The 9,016-nt window shown below is 50.2% G+C and overlaps 1 long non-coding RNA gene across 1 annotated transcript in view; it reads left to right on the forward strand.

Moving 5' to 3' along the window:
- Positions 1-374: 374 nt before the first annotated feature.
- LOC115031331 overlaps positions 375-9,016 on the forward strand; it is a 41,235-nt gene continuing 32,593 nt past the window's right edge. Inside the window, exon 1 of the long non-coding RNA XR_003836955.1 lies at positions 375-627. This is a non-coding gene — a long non-coding RNA (uncharacterized LOC115031331). The remainder of the gene's footprint in view (positions 628-9,016) is intronic.

The following is a 9,016-nucleotide window of genomic DNA, read 5'->3' on the forward strand; positions in this document are numbered from 1 at the left end:
CTGCGCGTGCAAGTTGAGAGGGTCTCGGCGTCCCTCGCACTCTCTCTTTTCTCTCTGGGATTCTATAAATTTGCCTTCCTTTGTTCTCAAAATAGTACGTGAGCGCTGCCGGCGCTGCTCTCGGGAGGGGTGGGGGCTGCTGCGCGCTCGCTCGCGCGCAGAGTTAGCTGCAGGGTTACAAACAGTCTCTCCTGCTCCCCCGGCCTGAATTAATGTGTTACTATTTCGGGCGAGCCAGTGTTTCCAGGGGAAACCTAATGACGCAATGACGTCAATGCAGGTCAGCAGCAGACTCTCCGGGAGGGCGGGCGGGCTCCCGGCTTTCAGGCTCCGCGCAGTCTGCGGGCGGGAGGGTGCCAGCGAGGTGGTGAGGGCGGCGGGTGCGGGGGCGCAGCAGCCCTGGCCAAGCCCAGAGACCGGAGGACACCCCCCTCCCAGCGCTCTAACATGGGTAACTTCCCGCTGCCCGGGACGGAGTTTCTCCGTTGCCCACGGACATCCAGGAGGCCGTGTGGAGGGCAAGCAGGGTAACCCCCACTCCTAAACCACATCTATCCAAGGGGAGCCCGAGGAGCCAGCAGGTCCGGACACTCTGAGGAGGCTCCTCGTGGGGCCTCCCACGCACAGGTACGCGCTGGTCCTCTGGGTGTCTTCAGTTTGGGAGGGAGACACATTTCCATCCACTCTCCTCTACTGTCCTGGCACCATAAATGGGCGTTTGGGGAAAGAAGAAGAAGGGGTGTCTTAGGAGCCACTCTTCGCTTGTGGCACCCCTTTTTTTTGCGGGCCTAAGAGCCGACTGCTCTACTTTAGCATCTTCTCTGGTCTCAGACTAGAATTGGAACTTCCTTCCTGGTTATGCCTCCCTTGGGGTCACCATCTGAGGCCCAGACACAAAGCGGGAGGGACATCCAGGCCATACAGGCCAAGGTGATGCTAGGCTGGAGAGGTACTTTGGTAACCTGGTGGGAGCCAGTGTTGTTGTTTAAAGAGGGCAAACAGAACTGCTTGAGTGTGTTTGATGTGCCCATAGGGTGTGTGTGCACCTACCCACGGGGGTCTATGTGCAAATGTGTCTGTGCCACCCGTGTACATGGGAACGCCTTACGTATCCTTCCTTGCTATGTATTCGTGGCATCTTTCCTGAGTGCAGGAATCCTTTCCCCGCTCCATCTCCGTTTGTTGGTCCAGATTGCACCTTGCTCCTAGGGGGATCCTGGCCAGCTTTCCCCAAGCTGACCACAGCATCAGATTGCTGCATTCTTCTCAAAGCCCAACCTGTCTTCTTGCCCCAACTAACTCAGGCGCTTCCTTTGAGGATAAGTAGGAGGGGGGATCGAGAGGGAATCCCTTTCTACCCGCCCCCTCTAACTTGTGGCGGAAGCACAATCTTCTCAGGGCTCCTCCTTTTAGACCCGCTGCTCTCCGATTTCAGCACCTCGGCGTGGACAGCTCCAGGCTTGCACCTGCCTAGCCTCTGCTCTTTTTTTTTTTTTTTCCCCTTGCCAACTCTTGGGAGCCAGGTCTGGGAGTGCGCAATCCCGGCCCCAGCCTACTCCTCCTGGCTGGGGCCTTTTCTGCTTCTAGCTCCAGAACCCAATTCCAGATCCCTCTCCCAGGCTTGCAAGGTACACCATACAGGAGGAGTCTTCTGTGTCAGGTAGCCGGGAACTCCTGCTCTGCCACCATTCTCTTTTCTCACTTCAATTCTTTTAATGAATAAAATGAGATTTCCACTCCCTAAAACGCAAGCCAGACTACTGACTGCAGAGGAGTAGGAATGGGGAATCCTCAAGACACTCCCTCCCTAATCTCACACCCCCTCTTTTGTTTCTTTTCCTATTCTAGGCCTCCTTGGGTCTGAGGCCTAGGGTAAATTCACAGCCCCTCACTGATCACAGGACTCCGGGGCTCTGTATGGAATAATATTCAAGGAGGATCTTGTAAGTGTATGCTCTGGGCTTCCCAGGAAATCTCCAGGGATACATTTGTTAATTAATTAATTGATTAATTTACTTATTTTTATAGTGATAGAGCTCTATGCAATTCACACTTACTAGGCTGTGACCACTTGGCTAACTGGAGATGGCAGCACACACATGCTAGCACTGATGGAATTCCAGATAAAGCAACTGCCTGCAGCTTGCTCCATTCCTGTATCCCATGACTGGCAAGGCACTGGGATGTTGTCCCAAACACACTTCAGTCCTCCCTCTTCAGGAATCTCATCATCATCCCAGCTCCTCCAGGAAGAGCTGAGAGGGCCTGTGGGACATCCCAGTTGGCTCAGGGACTAGCAGGAGAAAAGCAGGGGAAGTCACCCCTTCTAGCTTCAGAGACAGGCAGAGCCCCCTCTGCTTGGAAGCCTGAGCTCCAGTTAGTTCTTTTCATTAAATATTCTCTCTGGGCAGGAAAGATTAGGCCAACATTGTCAGGTCTGACTCGGGGCAGATCCAGGTGCTGCCTTTGTACTGCCAAGGTCAGCAGTATGGAATGAGAGCTAGGCTTGGGGAGATGGTCACCCCTCTGCAGAAGCTCTGGGGCCTGGAGTGCCCGGGCACGCACACTGTCAGCAGGAAATGGCCTTTCCTCTGAAATGGCCATTGTTCTGTTTGCTGCTGAGCTACCAGGGAGAGGCAAAGAAAAGGCTCCCTGGTTGGGGACAAGGAAAAGGGTGATGACCATCCTAGCCCAGTGGCTCTTTTCACAGCTCAACTCCTATAAAGTCCTCAGTGTCCCGCTGGCTTCCAGGAGGTACAAGGAAATGACTGTCCCCCAAAATGAGTTCATTTCATGGCAGAAGAGCCATGTGTGACCAGGTTAAACAGGTGGCAGTGTGGGCATGCACACAAACAGTACAGAAATGTACCTTCCACTAAAGGTTGATGGACTCCCCAGAGTCTTTCAGCTACTGTCATCTACCAAGCTCCATTTCTGGCCATTTGTCAAGTTTCCTTAGCTCCCTGGCTCCCCTCCTTGTTCAGCTGGGTAACATCTGGCTATGGCCTCAGGGAAGAGTGGCCATGGTGGAGCAGGTTCAAGGAAGTATGGCCTGTGATACCAGCCTGGCTCCTCTGGTTATTCAGAGTGGAGACTCGGTGAAGCCAGGGAAGATGGCTGACCTTGCTAGAAGGTCACACAGGGCTTATGCTGGGTGGCTCTTCTTGCCTGACTGCAGGGCACCTTTTGGTCTTCACGACCAGGCACTCAATAGGAAGCTGAACTGATGAAAGTCTAGTCTGAGCATGGGCTTCCGATGCTCCCTTCAGTCCCACGCTGACTGTGTAAGGTCATCCTCATTATGAACTTTAAGTTCTCCATCTGTGTGAGGGGGATTGGTGATGAACAGCTTGGGACCTGGCTTGTTCTGAGCATGCCTGACCAACACTGGATTAGCACTTGAGATCTACAAAAGATCCGCCAAGATGCCTGGGATCCTGAGAGGCCGGAGAACCCTGGAGCCCGAGGAAGGCTGGTCCAGGTCAGGTGGTAGCTTTCCTGCTGCCTGGTGAAGATCTGTTTTCACCGGGGTCTGAATCTCTCCCTGTAGAGAGAGGTTGAGCTCTCTTGGCTCTACCTCTTGCACCCCATCAGTCACAAACAAGAGCCTCACCTCCCTCTGTGTCAGAGAGATTCCTAGGAGGCATAGATAAGGGAGAGCTAGCTCTAAGTTGGTCAGATCACTGAAACCAAACCCCTGGCCCTACCTGGCATCCCCCTAGCTCTCTAATAACTAACTAACCAACTAACTAACTAATGAATGGAATAAGAGCCTTCACAGCAAAATGGCAGTGATCCTAACGTTTGTTCTTGGGGCCAAGAAACTTGGAGTTTTCTCCTGAAGGCTTACATATAAACTGTACTGTCTTCCAACTAGAGCACTGAGCCTGAGAACACTGAGCCAAGGTCCAAGCCACTGGGGACAAGGTCTTCCTGTCTACTTCCTTGTGTGGGAATCACTCATGTCTTGAAGTATGAGTCTCATGTGTGGCCAGCCTTTGGATTCTGCACCTTTCAGGGGATTTGCAGTTCCGAGGCATCCCTTAGCCACACTCAGGTTGAAGCTGACTGGGAGAAGCTTTACTTCAGCAAAGAGAAGCAGTGTGTTTACTCAATGTGTCTGCTTCTTCCAGAGCAGTGGTTCTCAACCTGTGGGTCGACACCCCTTGGGTGGAGGGGGTCAAATGACCCTTTCACAGGGGTCACCTGAGACCATCAAAAAACACAGATATTTACCTTACAATTCATAAAATAGCAAAATTACAGTTATAAAGTAGCATCAAAAATAATTTTTATGGCTGGGGGGTTACCACAACCCAAGGAACTATATTAGCAGGTTACAGCATTAGGAAGGTTGGACACCACCGCCCCAGAGGCTACATGTTCAGGGCTGACACCAACCCTGGAAGAGTAGTTTCGAGATTCCCTTGGTGCCATCTCTCTTGCCTATGTAACGTTGGAGTACTCATTTCATTCTCAGCATGATCAACCAATGCCCTTTACAGGGCCAGCGAGTGATGAGATACAGTGAAGACAAATATGTCACAGACGTATGCTATGCCCATTCTCACAATCAGGTATGTTTGACAGTAGTGTCGTAGTCACATATTCACAGCCTAGGGTTGAGAGGCAGTACATTCCATGCAGGACACACGAGGCATGCACTCAGGGCTACATCAGGGCTGAGTAAACTGTGAGGCTGTATGGTGATGATGAGTGTCTTGAGGAGGACTCAGTGGGCGTGTCTGGATCACTCTGTGGGCTGATGGGGAAGTAAGATGTTCCAGCTGAGAACCAGGTAGAGAGCCACTGGCCTGGCTCAGAGGAGAACTGGCCAGGTAGGGAATGCTTCCCACACGGTGGGGCATGTCTGGAGAAAGCATGGAAACTCAGGGTTGTTAGGACTTGCTGGGACTTAGATGTTGTCTTAGGGTTTTATTTCTGTGAACAGACACCATGACCAAGGCAACTCTTATAAAGAACATCTAATTGGGGCTGGCTTACAGGTTTAGAGGTTCAGTCCATTATCATCAAGGTGAGAGCATGGCTGCATCCAGGCAGGCATGATGCAGGAGGAGCTGAGAGTTCTACATCTTCATCTGAAGGCTGCTAGCAGAATACAGGCTCCCAGGCAGCTAGAATGAGGATCTTATAGCCCACACCCACAGTGACACATCTAGTCCAACAAGGCCATCCCTTCTAATTTGTGCCTCTCCCTGGGCTGAGCACATACAAACCATCACAGATGTCAAGGCAGCACTTGAAGTTTTCAGCTTTCACATACAATGCTCTAAGACTGTGTGTTCTGTCTCATTCATCCTCCTGATACCCCTAAAGAGGGTTACATGTCTTATAAGGAAATTGAGGCTAAGTATAAAACGTGATCACCCAGATCAAGCTGTGACCTCGGTCTCTCCCGACGTTAGTGTGTACTCTCTGCAATGTCTGCATTGACATCTCGAAGCAGGCGCAGTGAGAAACACAGTCTACAGATGCCCCAGGATCCTCTGCAGCTTTCCTTTGATTATAGTTGGGAGGCCATGGTAGAGAATCTAAAGGACTTTTGACAACTCTGATTCCAGATCCTGTGGCTGGTGAGTTGAGTTGCCTATAACCGCACCAAAACGCCAGTTGTGAAGGGCAGAGTGGGTTCAAGAGCACGGTATGGAGCCAAGTCAGTGAGAACTGAATCCCAGCCAACCCCAGTCTCTCCCCTGCTATGTGGCTTCGAGCTCACATATTCTCTGGGCTCAGGCTTCTCAGCGATAACTGAGGGAAAGATGGATGCGCACAGAGGCCTCTTCTAGTTCAAAGGTGTTGTGAATCTTTGAGAACTCTCATCTGTGGAATAAGAAGCCCCATCTGTAGAGAAAGTGGCTTCCAGGACAGGGGTGGTCCTGTTGGGTCAAGAAGAGTCACATTGATTCTGTCTTTTGTAGTGAATTAAGGGTGACGTGGTGGCTGTGTGAGTCAAGACCTAGCCCAGCCCAGCCTCATCTGCCTCAGGGAGGTGACTGGACGAGTCTGGCCAAGGTTAGTTTCCAGAAACTCCTCTGGGGACAGAAAAGTATGTGTTATTTTTCTATCTTGGTCTCAGAGTCCTGAGGCATTGACCTCTAGCTCAGCTCAGTCAGCAGGCTCCCTATATACCTGAGCACTTGCTGTGCCTTTGAGCTTGGTCCTTTTCTTCCTATGGGATTTGACAAATAAATACCACTTAAGCTTTAATTTCAGATAAATGCAACTTAAGAAAAAAAGTGCCTCAGAAAGTCCCCTTGAAGGGGCCCTATAATCTGTCTGCCCTGGAAGCTCCCTCCTCTGTCCTTGGCCCCTTTTTCTTGAGATTCGGGGTTTCTGCTGCCTACAGGGACCTGAGTGTGCTTAGAGAACAAAAACTAATGACAGCTGCAGAGAATGCTGAGATTGAAGCTCACATATCCCAGAGTAGCAGGCCAGGTCTGAACCGGAGGCCTTTATGTTTGTTTTGTGATCTATCCTTTCTCATCAGTGTGGCTGAAGAACTGCAGGATCATTGCCAGGGTCAGGTGGCTGCACTGCCCTCGTGTCCCCAGCAGCTGCTGAGCCCTGGCTCTGTGTAAAGCTGAGCAGCCCACTGTGTAGCCCCCAGGCTTCAGGCTGGCCTGCTTTAACTGGCTTGTGTTTGATTCCACCTTTTAGTCTGAGGCAAATCCATGTCCCCCTGACTCCTCCTCTGGCCGGCTGCTAATAAACCACTGCTCCCTAGTTGGTCTTCTAGCTGTGAGTTTATGAGGGAGGGAGAGAACGTCCGTCCGTTCCTCCTACCCCTGCCACCACCGCTGCTGCCACAAGCAGTCACCCTGACTGGTTGAACACAAGGGGTCACAACTTATGAGTGAGGTGAAGACAGGCCCTGTGTGGACACTTCCATACGCCAGAGGGGTCTTGATGACTTCCAGAAAAATCAGCTCAAATTAAATTAGTGTGGGATGCATGTGTAGTTTGACATTCACATTGAAGTGAGCTACAATGAACTCCTTCTATGGTCACATAGCACTTACCAGGAAAATGAGGGCTCAGGTCTGACTTTTTACCCCCAGGCCCTCTTCTGTACTTGCAACCCCCCACCCCCGCCATTCTTTCCATTCCTTGGGAGTACAGCCTGAAGACAATGGCGTCTACCTTAGGGAGGGGATATTGAAATACTTACCTGGTGAACTTAAGATGCTCAGGGATCTGATTTAATTAATATGGGTGTGGTCCAGGCATCAACAGTTTGTAAGAGCTCCCCAGCTAAGTCTAATAAGCACCCAGGACTTAGGATCCCCAATGACCGAAAGATAGCCCAGGCCAGAGTCTTCCAGACCACATTGGACTGTGGCTTTTGACTCCCTCCTCTAGCTGTTCTAATTAATTAATTAATTAATTAGTTTTTGTTTTTGTTTCTTAAGGCAAGGTCTCAAGTATCTCAGACTGGCTTCGACTTTGCTGTGTAGCTGAAAATGACCTTGAACTCCTGATTGTCCTGCCTGTACCTTGTACGCGCTGGGCTCTTGCACCTACCAGCATGTGTTACTAGGATCAATTTTATACGGTGCTGGGGATCAAACACAGGGCTTTATGTAACCACTTTGCCAAGTGAGTTTATTTCCCCAGCTTGATATAATCGGTAAAAATATTACTACTTTAGAAAGCTCTCCCAGTGACCCTGTTCAGCCAAGTTTGAAAGCACCGGCCTGGGATGGGGCCTTGCTCCCTCTCGGAAAGCCAGCAGCATCAAGAGGCCCCAGCAGCCTGTTCGAAACGGCAGACTTTAGGCCCTGCCGTGGTCTACTAAATTAGCATTACAGGTTAGCAAGACTTCCAAGTAATTTGCAGACACCTTAACAATTGATTTAATGAGCTCTGTGGTTATTATGGCTGATGTTGGGCCTTTAATTCCAGCTCTCAGTAGACAGAAGCAGGAGCATTTCTGGGAGTTTGAAGCTGGTCTCAGTAGTGAGTTTCAGGCCAGCCAGAGTTACACAGCGAGACCCTGATGAGATAGATAGATAGATAGATAGATAGATAGATAGATAGATAGATAGATAGATTAAAAAGCTTATGATATAATTAAAAAGCAAATGAGGGTTTTTTCTTCTCTTTCTCTTTTGTTTAAACAATTCATCTCTGTTGACTCATCAATTTGGTCGTTCTGCTGATAACCTGTGAGGACTAGCTCTATGCTGGCACCATGCTGAACATCACTTATTCAAAGAGGAACAGGGGTGACGTGGCATAGCTGTCAGTGATAACCCAAGGGTGAAGACAGTGCTTGTAGAAGCTTGAGGAGAACGCCGTAGGAGAATACAAAGGATGTGCCCTCTGCCCTGAGAGCAAAGGAATCCTGCAGTTGGGTTACAGAGGGAGGCTGGGAAGATTGCAGGTGAGACTGACAGACTGCAGAGGAATCATGACTTTAGCTGCGGACAAGGAAAAGTCCCTGGAAATTTCTGGTAAGAGAAAGGGGAAATGCTATGAGTCTTTTGTTCTCCAAGGTGGAAAAAAATCCAGAAAAGTACGTGAAGGCCCAGTGCGGAAGTGGGGAGAGCAGAAGAGGAAGGTTGACAGGTGGTTCTGTTGGAGAACCCCAAGATTTAGGAGCAGATAACATCTTGGGTATAAATGACAGACATTGAGGAAGTCTGGCAGTCGTTCAGGCACAGGGTGGAGGTGGCACCATTCCAGGAGATAAAGGCATGCGAAACGGAATATGCTGAGGTGGGCTGAGCAGCCAGTTATGTGGAACCCCTAACCTCGGAAGGAAGCTGAGGCACGTGGATCTGAGAACCCACACTGTCAGGGGCTGTTGAAATCGTGGGAGCGAAGAGCCGGAATTTAGGGAAGGAAGAAGGATCCATAGCGTGCTGAACTTCACTGTGTACAGGAAGAAAGGGAGAGAAGACAGGGAAAGAAGTTGGGGTAGGGAGAAGGAGCCAGCAAAGACAGCCTAAGAGAATAGGTCAGAAAATGAAAACAACAACAACAACAACAACAA

The sequence above is a fragment of the Mus caroli genome, chromosome 6, assembly GCF_900094665.2.
Source record: "Mus caroli chromosome 6, CAROLI_EIJ_v1.1, whole genome shotgun sequence".
Taxonomy (NCBI): Eukaryota; Metazoa; Chordata; class Mammalia; order Rodentia; family Muridae; genus Mus; species Mus caroli.